Below are 16,100 nucleotides of genomic sequence, written 5' to 3' on the forward strand. Positions count from 1 at the left end.
TTTTAAGAGCATTTCACTAATTTGAATAAAATTTAATGTTACACTTGTTTGAAGAAATATTATACTGGAACATGGTTTAGAGCTCGAACACACAAAACCTGTGAGATTTTTTAGCCTATTTGAATTGCTTGCATTTTACCAACCAATATTTTATTTTTGGTGTGTGTTGTTCTCTCTAAAATTATGATCTTTGTCTTGCTTGATTCTATATTTCCATTGTTTGATGTATGCATGCACTTACATGATTGAGGCCTTTGTTTCACTGAGCTTACATACCCATATGGCCTAACCTTTCATTATCCCTTGCAAACCAATGTTGAGCCTATTATACCCATTTGTTCTTTACTTTAGCACATCATTAACTCTAAGCGGAAAACAATAAATGTCCTTAATTTGAATCCTTGGTTAGCTTAGACTAGTGAGAGTACTCATGAATTAAATATGGGGAAAGTTGAATTTGGAAACATTTGGTTTGAGAATTGAGTATGTTAGAATTTTCTGAAAATGTGAAAAAAATGATTAGGACATGATTCTTGCATCCAATAATTTAATCATATGCATTGAGAAAAATAAAAGAAAAGAAAAAAAAGGATATATATATATATATATAAAGAAGTGAGAAAAAGAAAAGAAAAAAAGAGCAATTAAGCAAAAAGGGGACAAAATGCCCCAAAGTAAGTGGTGAAAGCAATGCATATGTACTGTACTTGAAATTAGAATGCATGAATATGTGGAAAACATGATTAATGGATAGTTAGATGTGGTATTGTGATTACATGGATTGTCTAAAGTTAGGTGGAAAGTTTAAGTTAATTAAGGATTCAGATTTTAGTCCACCTGGCCAAATACAATCCTACCTTGACCCTAACCCCATTACAACCCTTAAAAGACCTCTTGATATGTGTATCTGTGCATTAAATTTATGTTGATTGTTAGATGAAGAGCAAGCCTTAGAAAGCAAGGTTAGTAGAGAATTGAGAGAATCGAACCTAAAACACTTGAGTGATTAGAGTGCATACACATCCAGTAAGGGTTCGATGCTCGATTCTTTGTTCCCGGCTTTCATGAGCTATTTTCTTCTACAAGCCTATTTGTACTTCATTTTTTATGATTTGAATTAGTGAAATCCAGTTCATATTTATTCTTGGAGAATTTATTTACTTTTAAACCAAGTAGGTAAAAGCATTTAGCATGTAGTTGCATTCATATAGATAGGTTGCATTTCATACATTCCACCATTCTTCTTCACTCCCTTACAGCTTCTCTTGAGCTTAGCATGAGGACATGCTATTATTTAAGTGTGGGGAGGTTGATAAACCACTATTTTATGGTTTATCTTGTGCTCAATTGAGTGGTTTTTATCAACTCTTTACCCACTTATTCATACTATTTGCATGGTTTAATATTTGCCTTCCTAATTATGTGCTTTTATTGAAAACATGCTTCTTTGGCCTTAAGTTCCCTATGTTTAAATCCTCTCTTACTACCATTAGATGCCTTGATATGTGTGTTAAGTGATCTCAGAGATTATAGGGCAGGAATGGCTTAGAGGATGGAAAGGAAGCATGCAAAAGTGGAAGGAATACAAGAAGTTGGAGAAATTGCTAAGCTGTCTAGCCTGACCTTTTCGCACTCAAACGGCTATAACTTTAGCTACAAAGGTCTAAACGACGCGATTTTAGTTGCGTTGGAAAGATAACGTCTGGGGCTTTGATTTGATATATAATATGATATAGTTGCTCTGACTCTAGGCGACGCGAAGGCGTGCTCCACGCGGACGCGTCGCAGTTCCGAAAATCAGCGTGGCAGTTTTCTTCTCCAGCGATTTCTGGGCTGTTTTCGACCCAGTTTTCGGCCCAGAAAACACAGATTAGAGGCTATAAAGTGGGGGAATCCATTCATTCATAAACACAAGCTCATAATTCATAATTTTTAGTTTTAGATGTAGTTTTTAGAGAGAGAGGTTCTCTCCTCTCTCTTAGGATTAGGATTAGGATTTCATCTTCTGCAATCACGTGTTCAATGTTTCTTTTATTTATTTTTCCAATTTAATTTATGAACTTTTCCTTGTTAAGATTTGAATATTTTATTTAATATAATTGAGGTATTTCAGATTTATCACTTCTTCCATTGTTTGTTATTAATTGATGTTCTACGTTAGATCCTAACTTGATTTTGGAGTTGATTGATATTTGGAGACCGTTGAGTTGAATTACTCAAGAGTTAAATTATAATTGGATTTATTGTTGGCTGGCTCTCTAGTCACTAACGCTAATCCTTCCCAAGGGAGAGGATTAGAACTTGTGAATAGAAGTAGACTTCCAACTTACTTGACTTTCTTTTACTTTACTTGGTAAAGGATAACTAAGTAGAAGCAACCTTCAATTATCAATTGATCTTGAGAAAAAAATCCAACAAGGATAGAACTTCCAATTAATCTTCTCTGGGTCAAGGTTTTTAATTTAATTACAATAAAATTTCTTATTTATTTTTATTGATTTAATTTATAAATATACCTGTGCCCATTGCCCAAACTCCAAAACCCCAAATTACAAACTCATAATCAATAATAAGAACATACTTCCCTGAAATTCCTTGAGAAGACGACCCGAGGTTTAAATACTCAGTTATCAATTTTAAAGGGGTTTGTTACTTGTGAGAACCAAAACGTTTGTAAGAAAGGTTGATTGCTTGGTTTAGTAACTATACTTGCAACGAGAGTTTACTATAACTTCTAAACCATCAATCTTCAGTTCTTCAAGCTCCTTGAGAGCTTGGATGCGCCACGCTTTATTTTCATGGGCCACGCTTTTTAAAGCGTGGCCTAAGGTCCAAAGTGTGCTCAAACTTCAAAAGTGTGCCAAAAATCCCTCTTTCCACCATTTCTTCTCCTACAAGCAACCAAACAACTAATCAAAGCTCCACCAAAATCACTAGATCTTTGCATCATTTATAAAATCAATTAATTCTAGCAAAAAATCTATGATTTTGTGCAAAATGCATGATGTTTGATTGATTCAAGATAACCATGAAAATCCACTCCAATTACTTACTTATGGTGCAAGAAAGTGCATAAAACCTAATAAAACTAATGAAAAATGCTTGTAAAATTAGTATAAGATGACTTGTCATCACCTATGATTCCAAATAGAGTAACAAGGTTTGTGTGTGGTTCTTTCTTACAGGTAGAAATTCCAAACTTAGAAATCTTGAAGTTGTTTTCAATCAAGATTCACAAGATATGGAGCAATCCACCTTCAAATGGTTGGTTTCAGAACTTAATAAAGTTAACTCTGGAAGATTGTCGGAACTTGACATATTTATGTTCATTGTCTGTGGCTTGCAATCTCAATAAATTGAAAAGCATCTCTATATATAATAGTTCTTTGATAGAAAAGTTATTCATCACCGAAGGAAATAAGAATGAGTAGTCACAAGTATGTAGGATGATGATAAAGTTTGTAATAGATTTTTATTATAATTTTATTTACTCACTGATCTAGTTAGCCATATATCAATGCATTTTATTTGCTAATGTTCATCATTATTAACTGACTCTTATTGAATGACTTTTTATTACATCAAAACAGGTTTGTATCTTTCCTCAGTTAGAGGAGATCCAATTAAGGAGAATGGAGAAGTTAAAAGACATATGGCCACATGAAGACGAAGTCAGTGCAAATTCATTTCCAAGTCTCATTTCTATTGAATTGCTAGTTATATAGTTCAGTTTTGATCTCACTGTAAAAGCAAATCAATTTCATTTGGTGGCTCCTTGATGATGATCATGATTCCAAGATTTTTAATATTGCCTAATACCCTCTGTTTTGTTGAGGTATAGATGATTGGAGTGTTCTGATTGTGAATTATAAATATGTTAACTGCCAAGTTCTTAACTATGAATTGTAAATTTGACTAATTAAAATAAGGTATCATATTTAGGTACAATTGTATTATTTTTTGACTCAAATTGCAATAGAGGAAGAGATGAGATCTAATACAACAGTAATGTTATTGGAAAGACTAGTAGAGTGTGCAGCAGATGGTTGGAAAAAATAGCTTGCGTTTCATCAAAAGAGTCACCCCAATGCTGCCCAAGAACGCAAGCCCAAACCCCCACACCTTAAGCACTACCAACTCCAGGTTCGTACCCTACAGCACCTTCATTTCTTTCTGTTTCTAAACTCTGATTTGTAAGCTGAGGACACATATGTCCTTTCTCTTATTTACAATGGTTAGAGGAATTTATTTGTTTCGTAATAAAGAAATTAGGAATTTTCATTTATTTGTCTTTTTCTTTTAAAATTTAGATAAAAATATAGGAATGGTTTATATCTAATATATCGGCTTAGGAATTTAATTTTTTGAAAGAAAACTCTAATGAGTGGGTGTTATGTTCCACATGTATTATGTAAAGTTCATTGCTCTTTCTTTCCCTGGAAATGGCGCCAAAACCATGATGCCAAGACCATGGTTCACAACTCCGTGTAACTGACCAGCAAGTGTACTGGGTCGTCCAAGTAATACCTTACGTGAGTAAGGGTCGAATCCCACGGAGATTGTCGGTATGAAGCAAGCTATGGTCACCTTGTAAATCTCAGTCAGGCGGATATCAAACAGTAATGGGTTTTCGAAAATAAATAATAGAATAGGGATAGAGATACTTATGTAAATCATTGGTAGGAATTTCAGATAAACGAATGGAGATGCTTTCGTTCCTCTGAACCTCTGCTTTCCTGCTATCTTCATCTAATCAATCTTACTCCTTTCCATGGCTGGCTTTATGTGATACATCACCACTATCCATGGCTACTTTCGGTCATCTCTCGGGAAAATGATCCAATGCCCTGTCACGGCACGGCTAATCGTCTGGAGACATCACCCTTGTCAATGGCTTCATCTTATCCTCTCAGTGAAAATGGTCAACGCACCCTGTCACGGCACGGCTATTCATCTGTCGGTTCTCGATCATGCTGGAATAGGATTTACTATCCTTTTGCGTCTGTCACTAACGCCCTGCAATCGCGAGTTTGGAGCTCGTCACAGTCATTCATTCATTGAATCCTACTCGGAATACCACAGACAAGGTTTAGACTTTCCGGATTCTCTTGAATGCCGCCATCATTCTAGCTTACACCACGAAGATTCTGATTAAGAGGTCTAAGAGATACTCATTCAGTCGAAGGTAGAACGGAAGTGGTTGTCAGGCACGCGTTCATAGGGAATGATGATGATTGTCACCTTCATCACATCCCGATTGAAGTACGAATGAATATCTTAGAAGCGAAATAAGATGAATTGAATAGAAAACAGTAGTACTTTGCATTAATCTTTGAGGAACAGCAGAGCTCCACACCTTAATCTATGGAGTGTAGAAACTCTACCGTTGAAAATACATAAGTGAAAGGTCCAGGCGTGGCCGAGATGGCCAGCCCCCTAACGTGATCAATAGTCTCCTAAGATGAATAAAAGACTAAAACTGAGACCAAAGATGTCTAATAAAATAGTAAGAGGTCCTATTTATAATAAACTAGCTACTAGGGTTTACAGAAGTAAACAATTGATGCATAAATCCACTTCCGGGGCCCACTTGGTGTGTTCTTGGGCTGAGCTTTGAGTGTTGCATGTGCAGAGGTCCTTCTTGGAGTTGAACGCCAGCTTTTGTGCCAGGTTGGGCGTTCAACTCTGGTTTTGGCTCCTTTTCAGGCGCTGGACGCCAGATTTGGGCAGAAAGCTAGCGTTGAACGCCAGTTTACGTCATCTATTCTTAGCTAAAGTATAGACTATTATATATTGATGGAAAGCTCTGGATGTCTACTTTCCAACGCAATTGGAAGCGCGCCATTTCGAGTTCTGTAGCTTCAGAAAATCCACTTTGAGTGCAGGGAGGTCAAAATCCAACAGCATCAGCAGTCCTTATTCAACCTCTAAATCTGATTTCTGCTCAAGTCCCTCAATTTCAGCCAGAAAATACCTGAAATCACAGAAAAATACACAAACTCATAGTAAAGTCCAGAAATGTGAATTTAACATAAAAACTAATGAAAACATCCCTAAAAGTAACTAGATCCTACTAAAAACATACTAAAAATAATGTCAAAAAGCGTATAAATTATCCGCTCATCACAACACCAAACTTAAATTGTTGCTTGTCCCCAAGCAACTGAAAATCAAATAGGATAAAAAGAAGAGAATATACTATAAATTCCAAACTATCAATGAAACATAGCTTCAATCATATGAGCGGGACTTATAGCTTTTTGCCTCTTGAATAGTTTTGGCATCTCACTTTATCTATTGAGGTTCAGAATGATTGGCATCTATAGGAACTCAGAGTTCAGATAGTGTTATTGATTCTCCTAGTTCAGTATGATGATTCTTGAACACAGCTTCTTTATGAGTCTTGGCCGTGGCCCTAAGCACTTTATTTTTCAGTATTACCACCAGATACATAAATGCCACAGACACATAATTGGGTGAACCTTTTCAGATTGTGACTCAGCTTTGCTAAAGTCCCCAATTAGAGGTGTCCAGGGTTCTTAAGCACACTCTTTTTTTGCTTTGGACCTTGACTTTAACCGCTCAGTCTCAAGTTTTCACTTGACACCTACACGCCACAAGCACATGGTTAGGGACAGCTTGGTTTAGCCGCTTAGACCAGGATTTTATTCCTTTAGGCCCTCCTATCCACTGATGCTCAAAGCCTTGGGATCCTTTTTATTTGCCCTTGCCTTTTGGTTTTAAGAGTTATTGGCTTTTTGCTCTTGCCTCTTGGTTTTAAGAGCTTTTGGCTTTTTCTGCTTGCTTTTTCTTTCTATTTTTTTCTATATTTTTTTTTCTGCAAGCTTTGTTCTTTGCTGCTTTTTCTTGCTTCAAGAATCATTTTTATGATTTTTCAGATTATCAAATAACATGTCTCCTAGTCATCATTCTTTCAAGAGCCAACATATTTAACATTCTTAAACAACAACTTCAAAAGATATATGCACTGTTCAAGCATACATTCAGAAAATAAGAAGCATTGTCACCACATCAATATAATTAAGCTAAGTTCAAGGATGAATTCGAAACTCATGTACTTCTTGTTCTTTTGAATTAAAACATTTTTCATTCAAGAGAGGTGATGGATTCATAGGACATTCATAACTTTAAGACATAAGTACTAACTACTAATGATCATGTAATGAAGACACAAACATAGATAAGCTCATAACATAGAAAACGAAAAACAGAGAAAGTAAGAGCAAGGAATGAATCCACCTTAGTGATGGTGGCGTTTCCTTCTTGAGGAACCAATGATGTCCTTGAGCTCTTCTATGTCTCTTCCTTGTCTTTGTTTCTCCTCCTTCATTGCTTTTAGATCTTCTCTGATTTCATGAAGGATGATGGAGTGCTCTTGATGTTCCACCCTTAGTTGCTTCCAATAATTGTGTGGAAGAAATTGTAACCCCTGAGGTATCTCAGGGATCTCTTGATTTGCAGTCAAATGTTCTACCACTGAGCTATAGACCCTTGATGGAAGATTTTGTCTTCCCTTTCCTCTTTCTAGAGGTTTCTCTGGCCTTAGGTGCCATCAATGGTTATGGAAAAAAAACAAAAAAAGCTATGCTTTTACCACACCAAACTTAGAATGTTGCTCGCCCTCGAGCAAAAGAAGAAAGAATATAAGAAGAAGAAGAAGATATGGGGGAGATGGATGGAGGTGTGTATTCGGCCATATGGGTGGGATTGGATGGGAGAGAGTTGTTGAATTTTGAAGGTAGTGGGTGTATGGATGTGAGTGGTAGATGGAAAACAGAAGGGATGATCATGAATGGAAAGAGAGATGATGAGGTAGGTGGGGATCCTGTGGGGTCCACAGATCCTGAGATGATCCTGTGGGGTCCACAGATCCTGAGATGATCATGTGGGGTCCACAGATCCTGAGGTGTCAAGGCATTTACATCCCTGCACCAATTTAGGCATGTAAAATGCCCTTGCACACAACTCTGGGCGTTCAGCGCCAGGTTGGTTCCCATTTTGGGCGTTCAATGCCCATTTGTTGCCATTTCTGGCGTTGAACGCCAGAACCATGCTTGTTCTGGGCGTTCAGCGCCAGGCTGCTGCCCATTTTGGGCGTTCAGCGCCAGAACCATGCTCTGTTCTGGCGTTGAACGCCAGGCAGATGCTTCTCCAGGGTGTGATTTTTCTTCTGCTGTTTTTGATTCCGTTTTCAATTTTCATATTTATTTTGTGACTCCACATGATCATGAACCTACAAAGACATATAACTAAGAAAAAATAGAGTTAGATAAATAAAAATTGGGTTGCCTCCCAACAAGCGCTTCTTTAATGTCAATAGCTTGACAGTGGGCTCTCATGGAGCCTCACAGATGTTCAGAGCATTGTTGAGACTCTCCAACACCAAACTTAGAGTTTGGATATGGGAGTTCAACACCAAACTTAGAGTTTGGTTGTGGCCTCCCAACACCAAACTTAGAGTTTGACTGTGGGGGCTTTGTTTGACTCTGCTTTGAGAGAAGCTTTTTATGCTTCCTCTCCATGGATGCAGAGAGAGATCCTTGAGTTGTAAACACAAGGTTGTCCTCACTCAATTGAAGGATTAATTCTCCTCTGTCCAGATCAATCACAGCTCTTGCTGTGGCTAGGAAAGGTCTTCCTAGGATGATGGATTCATCCTCTTCCTTTCCAGTATCCAGGACTATGAAATCAGCAGGGATGTAAAGGCCTTCAACCTTTACTAACACGTCCTCTACTTGTCAATAAGCCTGTTTTCTTGAATTGTCTGCCATCTCTAATGAGATTTTAGCAGCTTGCACCCCATAGATTCCGAGTTTCTCTATTACAGAGAGGGGCATGAGGTTTATCCCTGAACCTAGGTCACACAGAGCCTTAAAGATCATGGTGCCTATGGTACAAGGTATTATGAACTTTCCAGGATCTTGTCTCTTCTGAGGCAATGTCAGTTGATCCAGATCACTTAGTTCATTGATGAATGGTGCACGAAATTGTGATCTCCAGGCTCGAACAAATCCTGGTAATGGCTCCAAAGCTTGGTGCTCTGATCTTAATTCATAATTGTCACAACTTCGATACAACTAACCAGCAAGTGCACTGGGTCGTCCAAGTAATACCTTACGTGAGTAAGGGTCGAATCCCACGGAGATTGTTGGTATGAAGCAAGCTATGGTCACCTTGTAAATCTCAGTCAGGCAGATATAAAGTGATAATGGTGTTTTCGAATATTATATAATAGAATAGGGATAGAGGTACTTATGTAAATCATTGGTAGGAATTTCAGATAAGCGAATGGAGATGCTTTTCGTTCCTCTGAACCTCTGCTTTCCTGCTATCTTCATCCAATCAGACTTACTCCTTTCCATGGCTGGCTTTATGTGATACATCACCACTGTCAATGGCTACTTTCGGTCATCTCTCGGGAAAATGATCCAATGCCCTGTCACGGCACGGCTAATCGTTTGGAGGCATCACCCTTGTCAATGGCTTCATCTTATCCTCTCAGTGAATAATATGCTCACGCACCCTGTCACGGCATGGCTATTCATCTGTCGGTTCTCGATCATGCTGGAATAGGATTTACTATCCTTTTGCGTCTGTCACTAACGCCCTGCAATCGCGAGTTCGGAGCTCGTCACAGTCATTCAATCATTGAATCCTACTCGGAATACCACAGACAAGGTTTAGACTTTCCGGATTCTCTTGAATGCCACCATCATTCTAGCTTACGCCACGAAGATTCTGGTTAGGAGATCTAAGAGATATTCATTCTAGCTTAATTCATGTAGAACAGAAGTGTTTGTCAGGCACGCGTTCATAAGGGAGAAGGATGATGAGCGTCACACATAATCATCACCTTCATCACGTTCTTGGGTGCGAATGGATATCTTAGAAGTGAAATAAGATGAATTGAATAGAAAACAGTAGTACTTTGCATTAATCTTTGAGGAACAGCAGAGCTCCACACCTTAATCTATGGAGTGTAGAAACTCTACCGTTGAAAATACATAAGTGAAAGGTCCAGGGATGGCCGAGATGGCCAGCCCCCTAAACGTGATCTAAGATAGCATACAACTGATCAAAGATACCTAATACAATAGTAAAAGGTCCTATTTATAATAAACTAGCTACTAGGGTTTACAAGAGTAAGTAATTGATGCATAAATCCACTTCCGGGGCCCACTTGGTGTGTGCTTGGGCTGGGCTTTGATTGTTGCACGTGTAGAGGTCCTTCTTGGAGTTTAACGCCAGTTTTTGTGCCTGTTTGGGCGTTCAACTCTGGTTTTGGCTCCTTTTCTGGCGCTGGACGCCAGGTTTGGGTAGAAGGCTGGCGTTGAACGCCAGTTTACGTCATCTATTCTTGGCCAAAGTATGGACTATTATATATTGCTGGAAAGCTCTGGATGTCTACTTTCCAACGCAATTGGAAGCGCGCCATTACGAGTTCTGTAGCTGCAGAAAATCCACTTTGAGTGCAGGGAGGTCAGAATCCAACAGCATCAGCAGTCCTTCTTCAACCTTTGAATCTGATTTTTGCTCAAGTCCCTCAATTTCAGCCAGAAAATACCTGAAATCACAGAAAAACACACAAACTCATAGTAAAGTCCAGAAATGTGAATTTAACATAAAAACTAATGAAAACATCCCTAAAAGTAACTAGATCCTACTAAAAACATACTAAAAACAATGTCAAAAAGCGTATAAATTATCCGCTCATCACAACACCAAACTTAAATTGTTGCTTGTCCCCAAGCAACTGAAAATCAAATAGGATAAAAAGAAGAGAATATACTATAAATTCCAAACTATCAATGAAACAGAGCTTCAATCATATGAGCGGGACTTATAGCTTTTTGCCTCTTGAATAGTTTTGGCATCTCACTTTATCCATTGAGATTCAGAATGATTGGCATCTATAGAAACTTCAGATTTCGAATAGTGTTATTGACTCTCCTAGTTCAGTATGATGATTCTTGAACACAGCTTCTTTATGAGTCTTGGCCGTGGCCCTAAGCACTCTGTTTTCCAGTATTACCACCGGATACATAAATGCCACAGACACACAATTGGGTGAACCTTTTCAGATTGTGACTCAGCTTTGCTAAAGTCCCCAATTGGAGGTGTCCAGGGTTCTTAAGCACACTCTTTTTTTTTTGCTCTGGACCTTGACTTTAACCGCTCAGTCTCAAGTTTTCACTTGACACCTACACGCCACAAGCACATGGTTAGGGACAGCTTGGTTTAGCCGCTTAGACCAGGATTTTATTCCTTTAGGCCCTCCTATCCACTGATGCTCAAAGCCTTGGGATCCTTTTTATTTGCCCTTGCCTTTTGGTTTTAAGGGTTATTGGCTTTTTGCTCTTGCCTCTTGGTTTTAAGAGCTTTTGGCTTTTTCTGCTTGCTTTTTCTTTTTCTTTCTATTTTTTTTTTCTTTCTATTTTTTTTCTTTTTTTTTTCTGCAAGCTTTGTTCTTTGCTGCTTTTTCTTGCTTCAAGAATCATTTTTATGATTTTTCAGATTATCAAATAACATGTTTCATAGTCATCATTCTTTCAAGAGCCAACATATTTAACATTCTTAAACAACAACTTCAAAAGACATATGCACTGTTCAAGCATTCATTCAGAAAACAAGAAGCATTGTCACCACATCAATATAATTAAACTAAGTTCAAGGATAAATTCGAAACTCATGTACTTCTTGTTCTTTTGAATTAAAACCGTTTTTATTTAAGAGAGGTGATGGATTCATAGGACATTTATAACTTTAAGACACAGTTACTAACTACTAATGATCATGTAATGAAGACACAAACATAGATAAGCACATAACATAGAAAACGAAAAACAGAAGAAGTAAGAACAAGGAATGAATCCACCTTAGTGATGGTGGTGTTTCCTTCTTGAGGAACCAATGATGTCCTTGAGCTCTTCTATGTCTCTTCCTTGTCTTTGTTGCTCCTCCCTCATTGCTTTTTGATCTTCTCTTATTTCATGAAGCATGGTGGAGTGCTCTTGATGTTCCACCCTTTGTTGTCCCATATTGGAACTCAATTCTTCTAGGGAGGTGTTGATTTGCTCCCAATAATTTTGTGGAGGAAAGTGCATTTGAGGCATCTCCGGGATCTCATGGTAATGAGCTTCCTGCGCCTCTTGAGCTCCATAAATGGGCTCTCTTGCTTGCTCCATCTTTTTCTTAGTGATGGGCTTCTCTTCCTTAATAGGAATGTCTCCTTCTATGAAAGCTCCAGCTGAGTAACATAGATGGCAAATGAGGTGAGGGAAGGCTAACCTTGCCCTAGTGGGGGACTTGTCAGCCACCTTGTAGAGTTCTTGAGGTATAATCTCATGAACTTCCACCTCTTCTCCAATCATGATGCTATGGATCATGATGGTCCGGTCTATAGTAACTTCAGACCGGTTGCTAGTGGGAATGATTGAGCATTGAATGAACTCCAACCATCCTCTAGCTATAGGCTTGAGGTCCAATCTTCTTAGTTGAACCGGCTTGCCTTTGGAGTCAACCTTCCATTGAGCTCCTTCTACACATATGTCCATAAGGACTTGGTCCAATCTTTGATCAAAGTTGACTCTCCTTGTGTAGGGGCGTGCGTTCTCTTCCATGTTTGGCAAGTTGAACGCCAACGTCACATTTTCCGGACTAAAATCTAAGTATTTTCCCCGAACCATTGTAACATAGTTCTTTGGATTCGGGTTCCTACTTTGATCATGGTTCTTGGTGATCCATGCATTGGCATAGAACTCTTGAACCATTAGGATGCCGACTTGTTGGATGGGATTTGTTAGAACTTCCCAACCTCTTCTTTGAATTTCATATCGGATCTCCGGATACTCATTTCTTTTGAGTTTGAAAGGGACCTCGGCGATCACCTTCTTCTTGGCCACAACATCATAGAAGTGGTCTTGATGGGCTTTGGAGATGAACCTTTCCATCTCCCATGACTCGGATGTGGAAGCTTTTGTCTTCCCTTTCCCTCTTCTAGAGGATTCTCCGGTCTTAGATGCCATCAATGGTAATGGAAAAACAAAAAAGCTATCCTTTTACCACACCAAACTTAGAATATTGCTCGCCCTCGAGCAATAAACAAAAGAATAGAAGAAGAAGAAGAAATATGGAGAGGGAGAGGGAGATGTGGTTTCGGCCAAGAGGAGTGTAGAGGGGTGTGTTGTGTGAAGTTGATGAAGAATGGAGGGCTTTATATAGGGTAGGGAGGTTGGTTTTGAATTTTGAAGGTAGGTGGAGTTTATGAGGTAGGTTTATTGGGAAGAGTGGGTGGATGTGAGTGGTGAAGGTTTAGTGGGGAAGAGAGATTGAGGTGATTGTGAGGGGTTTTTAGGGAAGAGTGTTTATGGGGTTGTGTGAAAGAGAGTGGTGAGAAGAAGTGAGTGGAGGTAGGTGGGGATCCTGTGGGGTCCACAGATCCTGAGGTGTTCAAGGATTTACATCCCTGCACCCATTAGGCATGTAAAAATGCTTTTGTACCCAACTCTGGGCGTTCAGCGCCAGGTTGGTGGCCATTTTGGGCGTTCAACGCCCATTTGTGTGCCATTTCTGGCGTTGAATGCCAGAACCATGCCTGTTTTGGCGTTCAGCGCCCAGAAGCTGCCCATTTTGGGCGTTCAGCGCCAGCACCATGCTCTGTTCTGGCGCTGAACGCCAGACAGATGCTCCTCCAGGGTGTGATTTTTCTTCTGCTGTTTTTTATTCCATTTTCAATTTTTATATTTATTTTGTGACTCCACATGATCATGAACCTACAAAGACATGAAAAACAATAAAAATAAGAATTAGATAAACATTGGGTTGCCTCCCAACAAGCACTTCTTTAATGTCAATAGCTTGACAGTGGGCTCTCATGGAGCCTCACAGATGTGCAGAGCTTTGTTGAAACTCTCCAATACCAAACTTAGAGTTTGACTGTGGGGGCTCTGGTTGACTCTGCTTGGAGAGAAGCTTTTTCTGCTTCCTCTCCATGGTTGCAGAGGGAGATCCTTGAGTTTTAAACACAAGGGAGTCCTCATTCCATTGAAGGACTATTTCACCTCTGTCAACATCAATCACAGCTCTTGCTATGGCCAGGAAAGGTCTTCCTAAGATGATGGATTCATCCTCTTCCTTTCCAGTATCCAGGATTATGAAATCAGTAGGTATGTAAAGGCCCTCAACCTTTACTAATACATCTTCTACTTGTCCATAAGCCTGTTTTCTTGAGCTGTCTTCCATCTCTAGTGAGATTTTAGCAGCTTGCACCCCATAGATTCCCAGTTTCTCTATTACAGAGAGGGGCATGAGGTTTATTCCTGAACCAAGGTCACACAGAGCTTTAAAGATCATAGTGCCTATGGTACAGGGTATTATGAACTTTCCAGGATCCTGTCTCTTCTGAGGTAATGTCAGTTGATCCAGATCACTCAGTTCATTGATGAACAAGGGAAGTTCAACTTCCCAAGTATCAATGCCAAATAATTTGGCATTCAGCTTCATGATTGCACCAAGAAACTTGGCAGTTTGCTCTTCAGTAACATCCTCATTCTCTTCAGAAGAGGAATACTCATCAGAGCTCATGAAGGGCATAAGGAGGTTCAATGGAATCTCTATGGTCTCTAGATGAGTCTCAGATTCCTTTGGTTCCTCAGAGGGAAGCCCCTTATTGGTCACTGGACGTCCCAGGAGGTCTTCCTCCTTGGGATTCACGTCCTCCTCTCCCTCATTGGGTTCGGCTATTTCACTTATGTCAATGGCCTTGCACTCTCCTTTTGGATTCTCTTCTGTATTGCTTGGGAGAGTACTGGGAGGGATTTCAGTGATCCTTTTACTCAGCTGGCCCACTTGTGCTTCCAAATTTCTAATGGAAGACCTTGTTTCATTCATGAAACTTACAGTGGCCTTGGATAGATCAGAGACTAAGTTTGCCAAATTAGAAGTATTTTGTTCAGAGTTCTCTGTCTGTTGCTGAGTGGATGATGGAAAAGGTTTGTTATTGTTAAACCTGTTTCTTCCACCATTATTAAAGCCTTGTTGAGGCTTTTGATCCTTCCATGAGAAATTTGGATGATTTCTCCATGATGAGTTATAGGTGTTTCCATAAGGTTCACCTAAGTAATTCACCTCTGCTATTGCAGGGTTCTCAGGATCATAGGCCTCTTCTTCATAAGAAGCCTCTTGAGTACTGTTGGATGCAGCTTGCATTCCATTCAGACTCTGAGAGATCATATTGACTTGCTGAGTCAATATTTTGTTCTGAGCCAATATGGCATTCAGAGTATCAACTTCAAGAACTCCCTTCTTCATAGGCGTCCCATTATTCACAGGATTCCTTTCAGAAGTGTACATGAACTGGTTATTAGCAACCATGTCAATGAGTTCTTGAGCTTCTGCAGGTGTTTTCTTTAGGTGAATGGATCCACCTGCAGAAGTGTCCAGTGACATTTTTGATAGCTCAGATAAACCATCATAGAATATATCCAGGATGGTCCATTCTGAAAGCATGTCAGAAGGACACTTTTTGGTCAACTGTTTGTATCTTTCCCAAGCTTCATAGAGGGATTCACCTTCTTTCTGTCTGAAGGTTTGAACATCAGCTCTAAGCTTGCTCAGCTTTTGAGGAGGAAAGTACTTGGCTAAGAAAGCCGTGACCAGCTTATCCCAAGAGTTCAGGCTGTCTTTGGGTTGAGAATCCAACCATAATCTAGCTTTGTCTCTTACTGCAAAAGGGAAAAGCATGAGCCTGTAGACTTCAGGATCTACTCCATTAGTCTTAACAGTATCACATATCTGCAAGAATTCAGTTAAGAACTGAAAAGGATCTTCAGATGGAAGTCCATGAAACTTGCAGTTCTGCTGCATCAGAGAAACTAATTGAGGTTTCAGCTCAAAGTTGTTTGCTCCAATGGCAGGAATGGAGATGCTTCTTCCATGTAAATTGGAATTAGGTGCAGTAAAGTCACCAAGCATCTTCCTTACATTATTATTATTTTCGGCTGCCATCTCCTCTTCCTGTTTGAAAATTTCTAAAAGGTTATCTCTGGATTGTTGTATTTTAGCTTCTCTTAATTTTCTCT

General features: G+C 39.3%; 1 non-coding gene across 1 annotated transcript; it reads left to right on the forward strand.

Annotated features, from left to right (window-relative positions):
• The first annotated feature begins 15,522 nt into the window (after positions 1-15,522).
• LOC112760917 (small nucleolar RNA R71) lies at positions 15,523-15,630 on the forward strand. The gene has a single exon (XR_003181331.1). It is a non-coding gene; the product is annotated as a small nucleolar RNA R71 (small nucleolar RNA).
• Positions 15,631-16,100: the final 470 nt, after the last annotated feature.

Source organism: Arachis hypogaea, chromosome 16 (genome assembly GCF_003086295.3).
Source record: "Arachis hypogaea cultivar Tifrunner chromosome 16, arahy.Tifrunner.gnm2.J5K5, whole genome shotgun sequence".
Classification (NCBI taxonomy): Eukaryota; Viridiplantae; Streptophyta; class Magnoliopsida; order Fabales; family Fabaceae; genus Arachis; species Arachis hypogaea.